The following is a 12,948-nucleotide window of genomic DNA, read 5'->3' as shown; positions in this document are numbered from 1 at the left end:
GCTTTTCCCCATTGAGAATAATATTTGCAGTAGGCTTTTCATAGATGGCTTTCATGAGATTGAGAAATGTACCCTCTATTCCTACACTCTGAAGGGTTTTAATCAGGGAAAGGATGCTGTATTTTGTCAAATGTTTTTTCGGCATCAATTGAGAGGATCATATGGTTCCTGAGTCTTTTCTTGTTGATATGATGTATCACGCTGATTGATTTGCGAATATTGAACCACGCTTGCATCCCAGGTATGAATCCCACTTGATCATGATGGGTAATCCTTTTAATGCACTGTTGGATTCTATTAGCAAGTATCTTTTTGAGGATTTTGGCATCCATATTCATTAGGGAGATCGGTCTGTAATTCTCCTTTTTGAGGGGGTCTTTGCCTGGTTTGGGGATCAAGGTAATATTGGCCTCATAGAATGAGTTTGGTAGCTTTCCTTCTGTTTCTATTTTTTTGAAATAGCTTTAGGAGAATAGGTATTATTTCTTCTTTGAATGGTTGGTAGAATTCCCCAGGAAAACCGTCCGGGCCTAGAGTTTTGTTATTTGGCAGGTTGTTTATCACTGACTCAATTTCTTCATAATTAATTGGCCTGTTTAAGAAATCAATTTCTTCCTGTTTCAATCTTGGTAGTTTATAGGTTTCCTGGAAGGATTCCATCTCTTCCAGATTGATTAGTTTATTGGCATATAGCTGTTGATAAAAATTTCTAATAAACCTTCCAATTTCAATGGTGTTGGTCGTGACCTCTCCTTTTTCATTCATAATTTTAATAATTTGGGTCCTTTCTCTATTCTTTTGGATAAGTCTTGCCAGTGGTCTGTCAATTTTATTGATTCTCTCAAAGAACCAGCTTCTAGTCCTGTTGATCTGCTCTACTGTACTTCTGGTTTCTGATTCATTGATTTCTGCTCTAATTTTGGTCAACTGCTTCCTCGTGAGTGGATTAGGCCTGTCCCTCTGTTGCTGTTCCAGCTTCTTGAGGTGAGAATATAAAAACTGCATTTTAGATTTTTCTATTCTTTTGAGTGAGGCTTGGATGGCTATGTATTTCTCCCTTAGGACTGCCTTTGCAGTATCCCATAGGTTTTGGACCACTGTGTTTTCATTCTCATTGGTCTCCATAAATTGTTTAAGTTGATTTTTGATTTCCTGGTTTATCGAGTCATTCCTGAGCAGGATGGTTCTTAGTCTCCAAGTGTTTGAGTTTCTTCCAAATTTTTCCTTGTGGTTTAGTTCCAATTTCAGAGCATTGTGGTCTGAAAATATACAGATACCAATCTTTTGGTATCGGTTGAGACCTGTTTTGTGTCCCAGAACATGGTCTATTCTTGAGAATGTTCCATGGGCATTAGAATAGAATGAGTATTCTTTGGTTCTGGGGTGTAGTGTTCTATATATATCTATGAGGTCCAACTCATCGAGTATGGCATTCAAAGCCTTTGATTCTTTGCTTATTTTTTGCCAGGGTGTTCTGTCTATTTCTGATAGTGGAGTGTTGAGGTCCCCTACTATTAATGTATTTTTATCTATATGTCTCTTTATTCTGGTTAAGAGTTGGCTTGTGTATCTTGCTGCTCCCCTGTTGGGGGCATATATATTTATAATTGTCATATCCACTTTTTGAATACTTCCTTTAAAAATAATATAGTGCCCTTCTGCATCTCTAACTATAGTCTCTAGTTTAAAATCCAATTTATCTGATATGAGAATTGCTACCCCAGCTTTCTTTTGAGGTCCATTTGCGTGAAAGATAGTACTCCATCCCCTTACTCTCAGTCTGAATGTCTTTGGGTTCAAAATGAGTCTCTTGTAGACAGCAAATGGATGGGTCATTTCTTTTTATCCAATCTGCAACCCTGTGGCATATATGGGAGCGTTTAAACCATTTACATTGGCACTAAGAACTGAGAGATATGATTTTAATGATGCCATGTTGCCAATAAAGTCTTTGTTTGTATTGGTTGTGACTTTCTTTTCTGTATCACTCTTGGGGCCTTTTTACCTTTATATAACCCCCCTTAATATCTCCTGTAGGGCTGGTTTCGTGGTTACGAAATTGGTTAATGACTGGCGATTCTGACATGTCTTTATTTCTCCATCAATTCTGAATGACAGCCTTGCTGGATAAAGGATCCTTGGCTGCATGTTTTTCTCTGAAAGAGCTTTAAAAATGCCCCCCCAACCCTTTCTCTCATTCCAGGTCTGTGTAGACAGGTCTGACGTAATTCTGATACCTTTGCCTTAGTATGTGAGAAATTTCTTTGCTCTGGCCACTTTCAATACTGTATCCTTGGATCTAATATTTGCAAAATGCACTATGACGTGATGTGGCGTAGGTTTGTCGTGGTTGAGCTTGGGAGGGGTCCTCTCTGACTCTTGGACACGAATGTTTGTTTCCCTCGCTAGATTAAGGAAGTTTTCAGCTACAATTTGTTCAAATATCTCTTCTAGACCTCTGTTTTCTCCACCCCCTCGGGGATGCCAATGATTCTGACATTGGATCATTTCATTGAGTCAGTAATCTCCTGTAACCTACATTCGTGGGTGTGGATTTTTTTAAGACCAGCTTCTATTTTCGTTTTTTTCCTCTAGTAACCCATCCTCCAATTCATTAATACGTTCCTCTGCTTCGGTGACCCTGGCCATCAGATTCTCTAGTTTTGCCTGCATTTGGCTCATAGAAGTTTTAATTTCTGTCAGATTCACTCTCATTTCTGTCCTTAGGGATTCTATATTCTCAGTAACCTTTTCCTTAATACTTTTTTCAATTCTACTCATCATTTTGACCATCGTTACTCTGAATTCCATTTCTGATAATTTGGTTACATCCATATCCATTATTTCTGTGGCAGAGGCCACAGACTCACTGTCTTTTCTTTGCTTGGGGGGCTTCTCCTTGTCATTCTGATGAGGAGAGGTTGCAGGGTTCTCCAGAGCCCAAATTATTGACTGGGTTCCAGGCTGTGCCCCTTGTTTTATAGGGATCTTGGGGATGTGGGCTTCTTCTTTAAAGATTTTATTTATTTATATGTGGCAGAGACCAACCAGCAAAAGAGGGAACACAAGCGGGGGAGTGGGAGAGGAAGAAGCAGGCTCCCAGCGGAGGAGCCCGATGAGGGACTCCTTTCCGGAACGCCGGGATCACGCCCTAAGCCGGAGACAGGTGCTCAATGACTGCACCACCCAGGCGCCCCGGGTTGTGGGCTTCTTGATTTTTCAGCCTACCTTCTGTGTTCTGGGGGAGGCGCCTGCCAAGCCGATACTCAGGCAACCCTGTTTGGGTAGAGTGTCCGTGTCCCCTGCGAGGGGGGATGGGGATGGGCACGCAGTGAGCTGGTATTTCCAGGCTTTTGTTCTCTGGCGGCTTTCCCTGGTGGTTTGCTGTGCCTCTTCTGAGAGTCAGAGCAGCAGCGGCTGAATTTCAGCCTCTGTCACAGAACAGAGGGATTGAGGCCCGTTCTCCACTGATGTTCTGGCCACTTTAACTCTGTTACTGTTGGTGCTGCTCAACCCTGCAGTGTCCCGGGATGTGCGCCCCACATCCAGCGTCCCAGCCCTCACTTCCAGGGCCGGCGTGTCTCTGTCCTTTGTTTTTCTAATGCCACCAGCCGCCAGCCACCCCCACGTGCTCCCGGATCTCCGGGTCTCAGTCTATTTCTGGTGAGCACACTGGGATTCCAGAGTTCCGTGAGAAGCGTGGTGGCGTGCGCTCCCGGTTCAGGGTCTCAGTCTGCTGTTTCGTGGGTGCTGACCGCAAGTCCACCCGCTCCCCTGTGCAGGTGGCCCGCCAGCCACCAGCGGCCCCGCGCGTGCTCCAGGAGCTCCTGGTCTCAGTCTGGATCCAGTGAGCGCACTTGGATTCCGGTGTTCCGAGAGATGCCTGGTGGTGTGCACTCCCGGCTCACCGGTCTCAGTCCGCTCCCTCGCGGGTGCCGTCCACAAGTCCTCCCGCTCCCCGTGCAGGTGGCTACCGCTTCCCGGTGCCCCAACTCGGTGGCTCCCTCCCCCTTCCGTTTATCTTCCAATATCTGTGTGCGGTTTCACAGCTCCCCGCTTCGTACCTCAATACTCAGCGCTGGAGATGTTCATTTGTAGAGATCCAGATGTATCTTCCTGTGTCTCAGGCTGATTCCGTGGTTGTTTAGGCTGGTCTGGTACCTATCCAGCTCGACTCCGGGGACCTGTTGAAAAAGGGGTCCCCTACTCCTCCGCCATCTTAACTCCACCTCCCGAACGTGGTTTTCATAGCAAGTACTACAAGTGTTTGTGATATTACAATGCAGAGCAAAATCTGACAAAAACAAAAATGAAATTTTAATTTTATTTCACTTATGCACATACGTACAAAAGTCTAATAAAAAAGGAAAATGCTGGGCACCTGGGTGGCTCAGTCGGGTTAAACGGCTGCCTTAGACTCAGGTCATGATCCTGGAGCCCAGGGATGGAGTCCCACATTGCGCTCCTTGTTAAGTGGGGAGTCTGCTCCTCCCTCTGCCCCTCACCCCACTCTTGTGCTCTCTCTCAATCTCTCTCTCTCTCCCTCAAGTAAATAAATAAAATCTTTAAAAAAAAGGAAATGCTAGCAAATCTGATATTTGTTATTCAAATGTTCTATGATTACTTTAAATACCACTACTATAAATAAATTAAGTTGCAGGATTCAAAATCAATATACAAAAATCTGTTACACTTCTATACATTTAATAATAAACTATCAGAAAGAGAAATTAAGAAAAATCCCATTTACAAATACATAAAAAATAACAAAATACCTAGGAATAAATTTAACCACTGGGTATTTATCCAAAAGAGCCCCAAAACACTAATTTACAAAAATATATGCCCCCCCCCCAAGTTCATTGCAGTATTATTTACAATAGTCATGTTATGGAAGCAATCAAACGGTTCATCTATGGATGAATGGCTCAAGATGATGCCCCCCCAACACACACACACACACACACACACACACACACACACACACACATACACGAATGCTACTGAGCCATAAAGAACAAAATCTTGCTGTTTACAACAACATGGATGGACTTTGAGGACACTATGCTATGTGAAAGAGAAAGACAAATGCCATATGTCCTCATTTAAATGTAGAATTAAAACACAACAACAAAACCAAGTTTATAGATACACAGAACAGATTGGTGGTTGCCAGACATGGGGAGGGGGGGACAAAATGGGTAAAGGAGGCCAAAAGGTACAAAATTCAGTTATAAAATTAAAAAGCCATGGGGATGGGGTGCCTGGGTAGCTCAGCCGGTGAAGTGTCTGCCTTTGGCTCGGGATGGAGCTCCATGTCAGGTTCCCTGCTCAACGAGGAGCCTGCTTCTCCCTCTCTTCTCCACTTGTGCTCTCTCTCGCTATCTCTGTCACTATCTCTCTCTCTCTCAAATAAATAAAATCTTTTTTAAAAAATTAAATAAAAAAAATTAAAAGCCATGGGGATGTAATATACAGCATGGTGACTATAGTAAATAATACTGTATTGCATATTTGAAAGTTGCTGAGAGATAGTAAAAGTCCTCATCACAAAAAAGCAATTTTTTGTAACTATATAATGATGACAAATGTAAATTAGATTTATTGTGGTGATCATTTCACAAATATACAAATATGTTGCAAACTTAAAACTAATATAATGTTACATGTCAATTATATTTCAATAATTAATAAATATCACTACTATCAGTTAAATTTTGACATACATTGCAAAACACTAGCTACCAGTTCTGCTAAGAGCAAAAGGGCTAAATTGAATGAAAATTCCATCTTGCTTCTCTGTTCTTTGAGTGTCTTACCTCTGCAGGACTCATTTTCTAGCCTAAAGCCATTATGCAAAACATTTTTTTAAGTAATCTCTACTCCCAACTTGGGGCTCAAACTCACGACCCTAAGATCAAGTCATAAGACTAAATGAGCCAGGCACCCCCTGATGCAAAATTTTATCAACTTTCAATGCATTAATTAATGATTTTATTTTCTTCAAGCCTTCTTTTTCTCTCATTACTCTTTGAGCAGAGCACTTATTTTAAGGATATCATACCTTCTCATATCTTTAATGGCAATGTTTTATTTTAACTTTATTTTCTACTTTGTGCACTGGCTTCCTTTTATTAATTTTCTAATTTGTTAGTTTTGGTCACTCTCTTTTCATGTTAGTGGCTTTCCTCAAATATCTGATAGTCCTTTACTGTCTTGTGCTATTACATTTAACATAGAGACACTTGAAGTTGACAGGAAATTCTCTATAAAGAATTCGTTGACTGGAGGCCTTTACTGTGGGAAGAACTGTGTGGAGTCTGTCGTTAGTAGCATCCTCTCATTTCCTGCTGCAGGGTACATACCGTATTGCAGTGTTTATTCTGAAAGAGGGTGGGAAAGGCTACTGCAGTTCTACTTTTTACTAAATCCTGTTTACGGATCCAAGCCTGGCCTTTTCTGTACTGGTAGTTCCCACGTATTGTGTTTCTCTAGAAAACAAACCTTTAGGGCCGGAACGTGTATTAAATTTACAGTAGAGAGTGTAGTTCTGGTATCTACCAGAATTTGGCAATGTTTTCGATTAATTTTTAGCTTCCCCTTGGCTGTATAAGGTAATAGCTGGCAGCAATTTACTGGAGAACCCCTCAAGAGTCCTGTCAACACTGAAAGAGGCCCACGTGGGGGTCCACCTTGGAGAATAGATATGGAACTATCTTCTTAGCAAAAGCAGGTGTGCCAGAATGTGGTGCGCTCAATTCTTAGATGGATGTGCCACTGGGTTGGGGACTTCATAGTTTTTTACAGTGTACCTGACAGCACAGAAATTTAATCTTGAGGTTAGCAAGTTATCTGCTGTCAATCTAATCCATTCCATGACCAATTTATCCCAACCCAGGAGTCTTAGATTAGGTGGCAAGTGCTCTAACAACTTTTCAATTCTTGACCTCTAGCCACCAATTTTGTGGCTTTGGCTTCTGAGATTTCCATTAGCAACAGATCCATTATTCCTTTAAAGGGACGATTTCTTTACAGTTAGCTTCTAATAATCTGATTTATGCCTGCTTAGATTTTGATATACTATTGTCCAAAACAGTCCGAATCTCCTATATTATTTCGGACCCCCCCCCCCCGCCCCAACAGCAGTTCATATTGTGGACTTACTTTGAGGCTTTGAAGGGTCCTAAGGGCTGCCATTTTGTTTTCTAAGATTCAGGAGTACCCATTACTTTCCCTTGTTAAAACAATTCTCCCTAATAAAACTAGACTTAATGTTTCTGGCGGCCTGCACACAGTTCCCAAGACCTGTCAGGTCCTCCCTGAGGAGCTTACGTTATTGATAAGGTCAGCCACAAACCCAATTCTGTGGCCCACTAAGTCTCCCCATGAAAGTCTGGATTCTATCACACCCGTTTTTCACCCAGGACAAACTTAAAACGTTCATAATGCAAAATAAGCGGGAGCTAGAGCAGAGAATAGCTTACCGGAGATCCCTTAAGAGCAACAAAACCGGCCAGTGGGACGGTCCCTCCGCCTGTGTCTAGTAGCAGTGCTGAGACTTCAGCAGCCGTCTTCCCATATCATCCCCAAAACTTCCAAGCGAAAACGAAGTAATTTAGTAACGAGTTTGACCTCCTTCCTCCAAAAGAAAACGACACATGCATTGGGGGAATGCGGTGCCACACAGGCCGACGTGTAGGCGGCCAACTCCGCCCAAGGGATTTTGGGTAAGAGCGCTTTTTTAGAGCGACAGCAAAGGCGGCGCAGAACACATTGGCGCGATTGGCTAGGAGGTCCTGTTTTCCAAGGCCAGGTAAACTAAAGCCAAGCTGGAGGGTTGGGATTGGTGTGTGTTAGGTTTCCTTGACAGTGAGGCTTTTCCTTAAGGGCAGGCTGATTTAGGTTTGGATTTGCGACGTGGGCCACTGGCATTGCCTGCCTTTTGTCTGTCTAACACAAAGAATACCTTTATTAATTGTAGGGAAGCGACCTGGGAATGAGGAGCTCAAATACAGACTTTTACACCATCCCCTGTTTTCAGCTCCCCATCTTTATCCCTGCTTCTTCAATAACTAGTTGCCAGGAGCCGTGGAAACGGTTATTTTTCAATGCCCCCTGCAGGCATTATGTTGTAAATCGGCTAAGCGAGGAGCCTTGCTTCTCTACTGCAGTGATTTGCTTTCTTGTTCTCTTTGACCTTGCAGGTTTTTATACATTTAGAATTACTACTTTAATGAGTTTTCACAAGGAGATAAATGTGTATGATCCATCAATCCTCCATGTCTAAAATTTCAGAGTCAAGTTAGTGAGTCAGAAGGATATAATTCTTAAAAATATTGGTTTTGCAATATTTGAATATACCTGACCAATACAATTGATATAAATGTATCAAAATTATTTTTGTGTGTTTTATGTCATATAAACATGGGTTTATTTAACATGAACTTATGAACGACTCTATTTAGGACAAGAAAATTTTATCTTGCCTGAGGCTCTAGAATTTAATCCATCCTTTATTTAAATGTAGCACCAAAATTTGGAAAATAACTATAAGATTTGAAATGACTCATAATATTTTTTCATTTTACCTTACCGCTGTTATAAGCTATTTGTTCCTATTATTTAATGCTTCCTTAAGTGAAATTAAGAAAAAAATTTCAATTGATTAATGCTCAGTTTAGCTGATTTCATTTAATTGAAAATTTAAACTTAATGCATTATAAATAACAATTTAATTTAAAAATGAATTTTGGCTCCATATTTATGATTGGGAAATATTTTCTGAGAACATATTTTTAAAAATTACTACTGTCTTTCCCCCCCCCACCCCCCATATTTTTTCTGAGAGCAAATAAGCTTAGACCTCAAAGGATTTTCTTCAGAAGTTAAAAGAACCACTTAGGAAGTGAAAACCCACAAAGCTCTAATGGAATTTAAACATAGCAAAACCTCTTCTTCTCACATGCTATCATTAACTGGTATGAGGCTTTTCTGATGAAGTTTTTAAAAGGCTTCTTCAATAAATTCCCACAAGCAAGTCAAAGTAAGGACAAAGTGGTAATCTGAATTTTGGATCTTTAGTTTCTTGTTTGATTTTATGTAATAGTTCTGTCTTACCGTTAGCTAGTTTATTGTTTTCTGTAATTTGACCCTCGAGATAAAAAAAAAATACTGTTTGTTTTAATATTAAAAGTCAATAAGGAGGGAAACAGGGAAGGCAGAGTATGAAACTTTTTAATGGGCTTTCCTGGAATTCACGGACAATCTTTTCTCATTATTATATGTGGGGATGCCTTCCCAACCATAAAGAATAGGTTTCTGAAATTCTTTGGTGGGAATATTTTCAGTTGTTAGTCTTAAGATTTTTTAGGAATATTTTGGCAAAATAGACCCAGATGCCTAGAATAAAATGACAAGGACAACATATATGTACATAAAGATCAATGATGAGTTGCATTTCCTTAATATATTAAGAATCAAGAATAATTTAAATTTTAATTACCTTTTTCTTTAAATGATTTTATTTATTTATCTGTTAGAGCAGGGGAGAGAGAGAGCACAGGCAGGGGTATTGGCAGGCAAAGGGCGAAGCAAGCTCCCCACTCAGCAAGGAACCCAATGCAGGACTCAAACCCAGGACCCTGGGATCCTGACCCAAGCCGAAGGCAGACACTTAACTGACTGAGCCACCCAGGCATCCCTAATTACCTTTCTTTACTCACTATAAACTTTACAAGATAATCTCACCATAAAGCATTAATAAAATGCTAGAAGTTTTCTTTTTTCCCCAAAGAATATGAATATTGAAACTTGTTTTTAGTCATATTCTATTTTCTGAAATTACAGCTCAAAATCCTAGACTACAGCTATTCTGGTCCCAGAACTGTAAAGCCTTTTTAAAATAGAAAAAAAAAAAAAAACACAATTTCATTAAGGTATTAATAAAGATAACTAAATAGAAAACGTTCAAACACAGTTCCACTAGGAGAGAAAAAATAGTTTGAGCTATACCATGCAATAACATTTTCTACTGTTTCTTACATGTAGAACCCTTTTTTCCTAAGACTCTTCCTAAGACTCAGTTCCTAAGACTAGTTCGAATATTTAGCTTTTCTTCTACCCAGCGTCTTTTAGTTCTCCTGGGGTTTAATTCTCCTGCTCTACCTTCTACTTTAGCTTCTTAAGTCTTTCAAGAAGGTCTAAGATATGCTGTATTAATAACAAACCTAAATTTTCATTGGCTTAACCCAATTTTATTTTATTATTTATTTATTTATTTATTTATTTAATTTATTTATTTTGCTCACACATCACTGAGGATGTAGAGCATGTCCCAGAGCATCTGTCCTTATAGTTATTCAGAATTCAAGGCTGCTGTTGAATTTATGGCACCTCCACATCAACATATGTTTTCATAATCACTGAAGCAAGGAAGAGTCAAACTGAAGAATCTGCCACTGACTTCCAACAGAAGATGCCTCACCTCTTTTTCACATTAGATTGGCCAAGACAAGTCACATGATCACTATTTAATTCAAGGGAATAGGGAAGTGTAGTCTTCTATGCCCAGAAATACAGAAGGACCATATTTTTGTGAACAGTGGTAATATCTACCAAGATTTTTTTAAACTGCTTACAAATTTTGAATTAATATAAATTAGAATCATAATTTTGAGGTTGGCCTAAAAGTACAACAAAACAGATATATAGAGTTTTGCATCAAGGAAAAATTATAGTAACTATAACTTTATTCATGTTGCCTCCCTCATGCATTTATAAGTTCGTCAGTAGTTCAATAGACCCGTAGCACTTTCTATAAATAAGAAACTTGAAAGAATGACTCTTTAGCCTCCATCAAGAAAAAATATTTTCCTCATGGAAACTAAAGAAAGTAAAATTTTATCAAATTATCTCCTTTGGTCTCATGATATCCATGTAGTTTACACTAATGACTACATTACATTTTTCCTTGTCAAAAGGATTATTCCAGAAGTATTACAGTCTTTTTTTTTTTTTTTTCCTTCAGCTAATTTCTATTTTTTCTGAAGTGGAATAGAGACTTGGAAAAGAACCCAGTGCTATTCCAGTTTAGGTCACAGTGTCTTCATTTTAATTATGCTTCATTTATATCAAATTTAGAGGATTAAGAGTTCCCTATACAGACAAACTTGTAAGTACTTGATTGACTTGCCCTCTTGCATCATCAAGGTTTCACTGTACTGGATCATTCATACTAGCCTATAAATATGTTCTGTATTCCAACATTATAAATAATGTCCTCTGGTCCTTGCTTCCCTAAAACTAGTCTCTAAATTCCCTGCTTTTCTTCATAGCCAAACTTCAAAAGTTATTTATGATCACCACTTCCTCACCTTTCATTCACTACTTTTTAACGGTATTTGCGATTTTCTTTCTTTTCATTTTTATAAATGAAGAAAATACAAGGTTTAAGAAAGTAATATTTTTTTATATTCCCCTTATCCCAAACCAGCTATTATTTTTTTTGTTGTTGTTATTGGTATTACTGTCACATTGTGATTTATGAATCTCTCGTTTCCACACCACTGTACTGTTCTTGTTCTATATCAAATCAGGTTTCAATATTTGCATGAGTCTATTTCAGTGTTCTGGGTCTATATCTAAGCTCTCTCCTCAGTCCCCTTTCTATATGTGTTTGTCTATACTTGTGTTAGTTACTGTATCTTTATAGCTGCTTTTTAATATCTGGAAGGACCAGTCTTTATACATTATTCTTTTTCTAAAATGCCCTCTACCACTCTTGGTCTGTGGCTCTTCAATATAAATATTAGAACCATATTGTTAAATGTAAAGGTGAGTGAAACAAACCACATTGAGAATTTTACCAGAATTATAGTATATCAATTTGTTAAGTTTATATAATAACAGTGTTGAGTCTCCTAATCCTTGAAATAGTTCTATTTCTACAATTTTTTCAGATTTTCCTTAATGACTTTAACAGTAAAATTTTGTAATTTGCTACCTATAAATTTTACACATTAAAAAAGATCTATTCCTATGTTCTGTTACTCTTGTAAATGGTCACTTTTTATTTTATCTTATTAAGAAGTGTGTTGTTTGCTTTTAGATTTTAGAAATGAAGTGATTCTTTTTAAAGATTTTATTTGTTTATTTGAGTGAGGGAGAGAGAGAGAGCACATGCACATGAGTGAGTGGAAATGGCAGAGGAAGAAGGAGAAGCAGGCTGCCCCCTTAACACGGAACCTGATGTGGGGCTCCATCCCAAGACCCCGAGATCATGCCCTGAGCCGAAGGCAGATGCTTATCCAACTGAGCCACCCAGCCACCCCTAGAAATGAACTGATTTTTGTATTTTAAACCTTGCTACAGTCCCATTAATTCTATCAATTTATCAGTAGATTTTAGGGAGGTTTTCTCTGTAGAGATTATATCTTACTTAAATAATAAAAAAATCCTTTCCATTCCTTATATCTACTTTGTTTTTCCCTTGTCTGCACTGACAAAGACCTCATTATTATGTTTTATTAGGAGTGGTGATGGCAGGCATCCTTGTATTGTTCCCAATTTTAGAGAGAATGCTTCTTTCATTTTTTTCCTCAATCAAGTGTGATATGTGCTAATTATTTTTGTACATGTACTTTACTAAGTTAGAAAAAGAATTTCAATTTCTCTTTTGCTAAAAATTTAATAAAGAATAAATGTTGAATTTAATTGCACATTTTCCATTATTTATCAAGGTAATAATAAGATCCTTACCCTTTCATTTCTATTATGTTAAAATACATTAATCATTTGAAGAATTTTGAATTGTATTATCTTCATTGGACTTCATGCCAAGCAACGACCAGCTTTTGATTATGAATACACAGAGGGAATTTTGATCTCTACTAATTATCAAGGTCAAGATTTTTAAGTTTTTCAGTGTGTCTTTTTATGTGTGGTAGGATT

Source organism: Ursus arctos, unplaced genomic scaffold (genome assembly GCF_023065955.2).
Source record: "Ursus arctos isolate Adak ecotype North America unplaced genomic scaffold, UrsArc2.0 scaffold_11, whole genome shotgun sequence".
In the NCBI taxonomy this organism is placed as follows: domain Eukaryota; kingdom Metazoa; phylum Chordata; class Mammalia; order Carnivora; family Ursidae; genus Ursus; species Ursus arctos.
Note: the sequence above shows the minus strand (reverse complement) of the source record.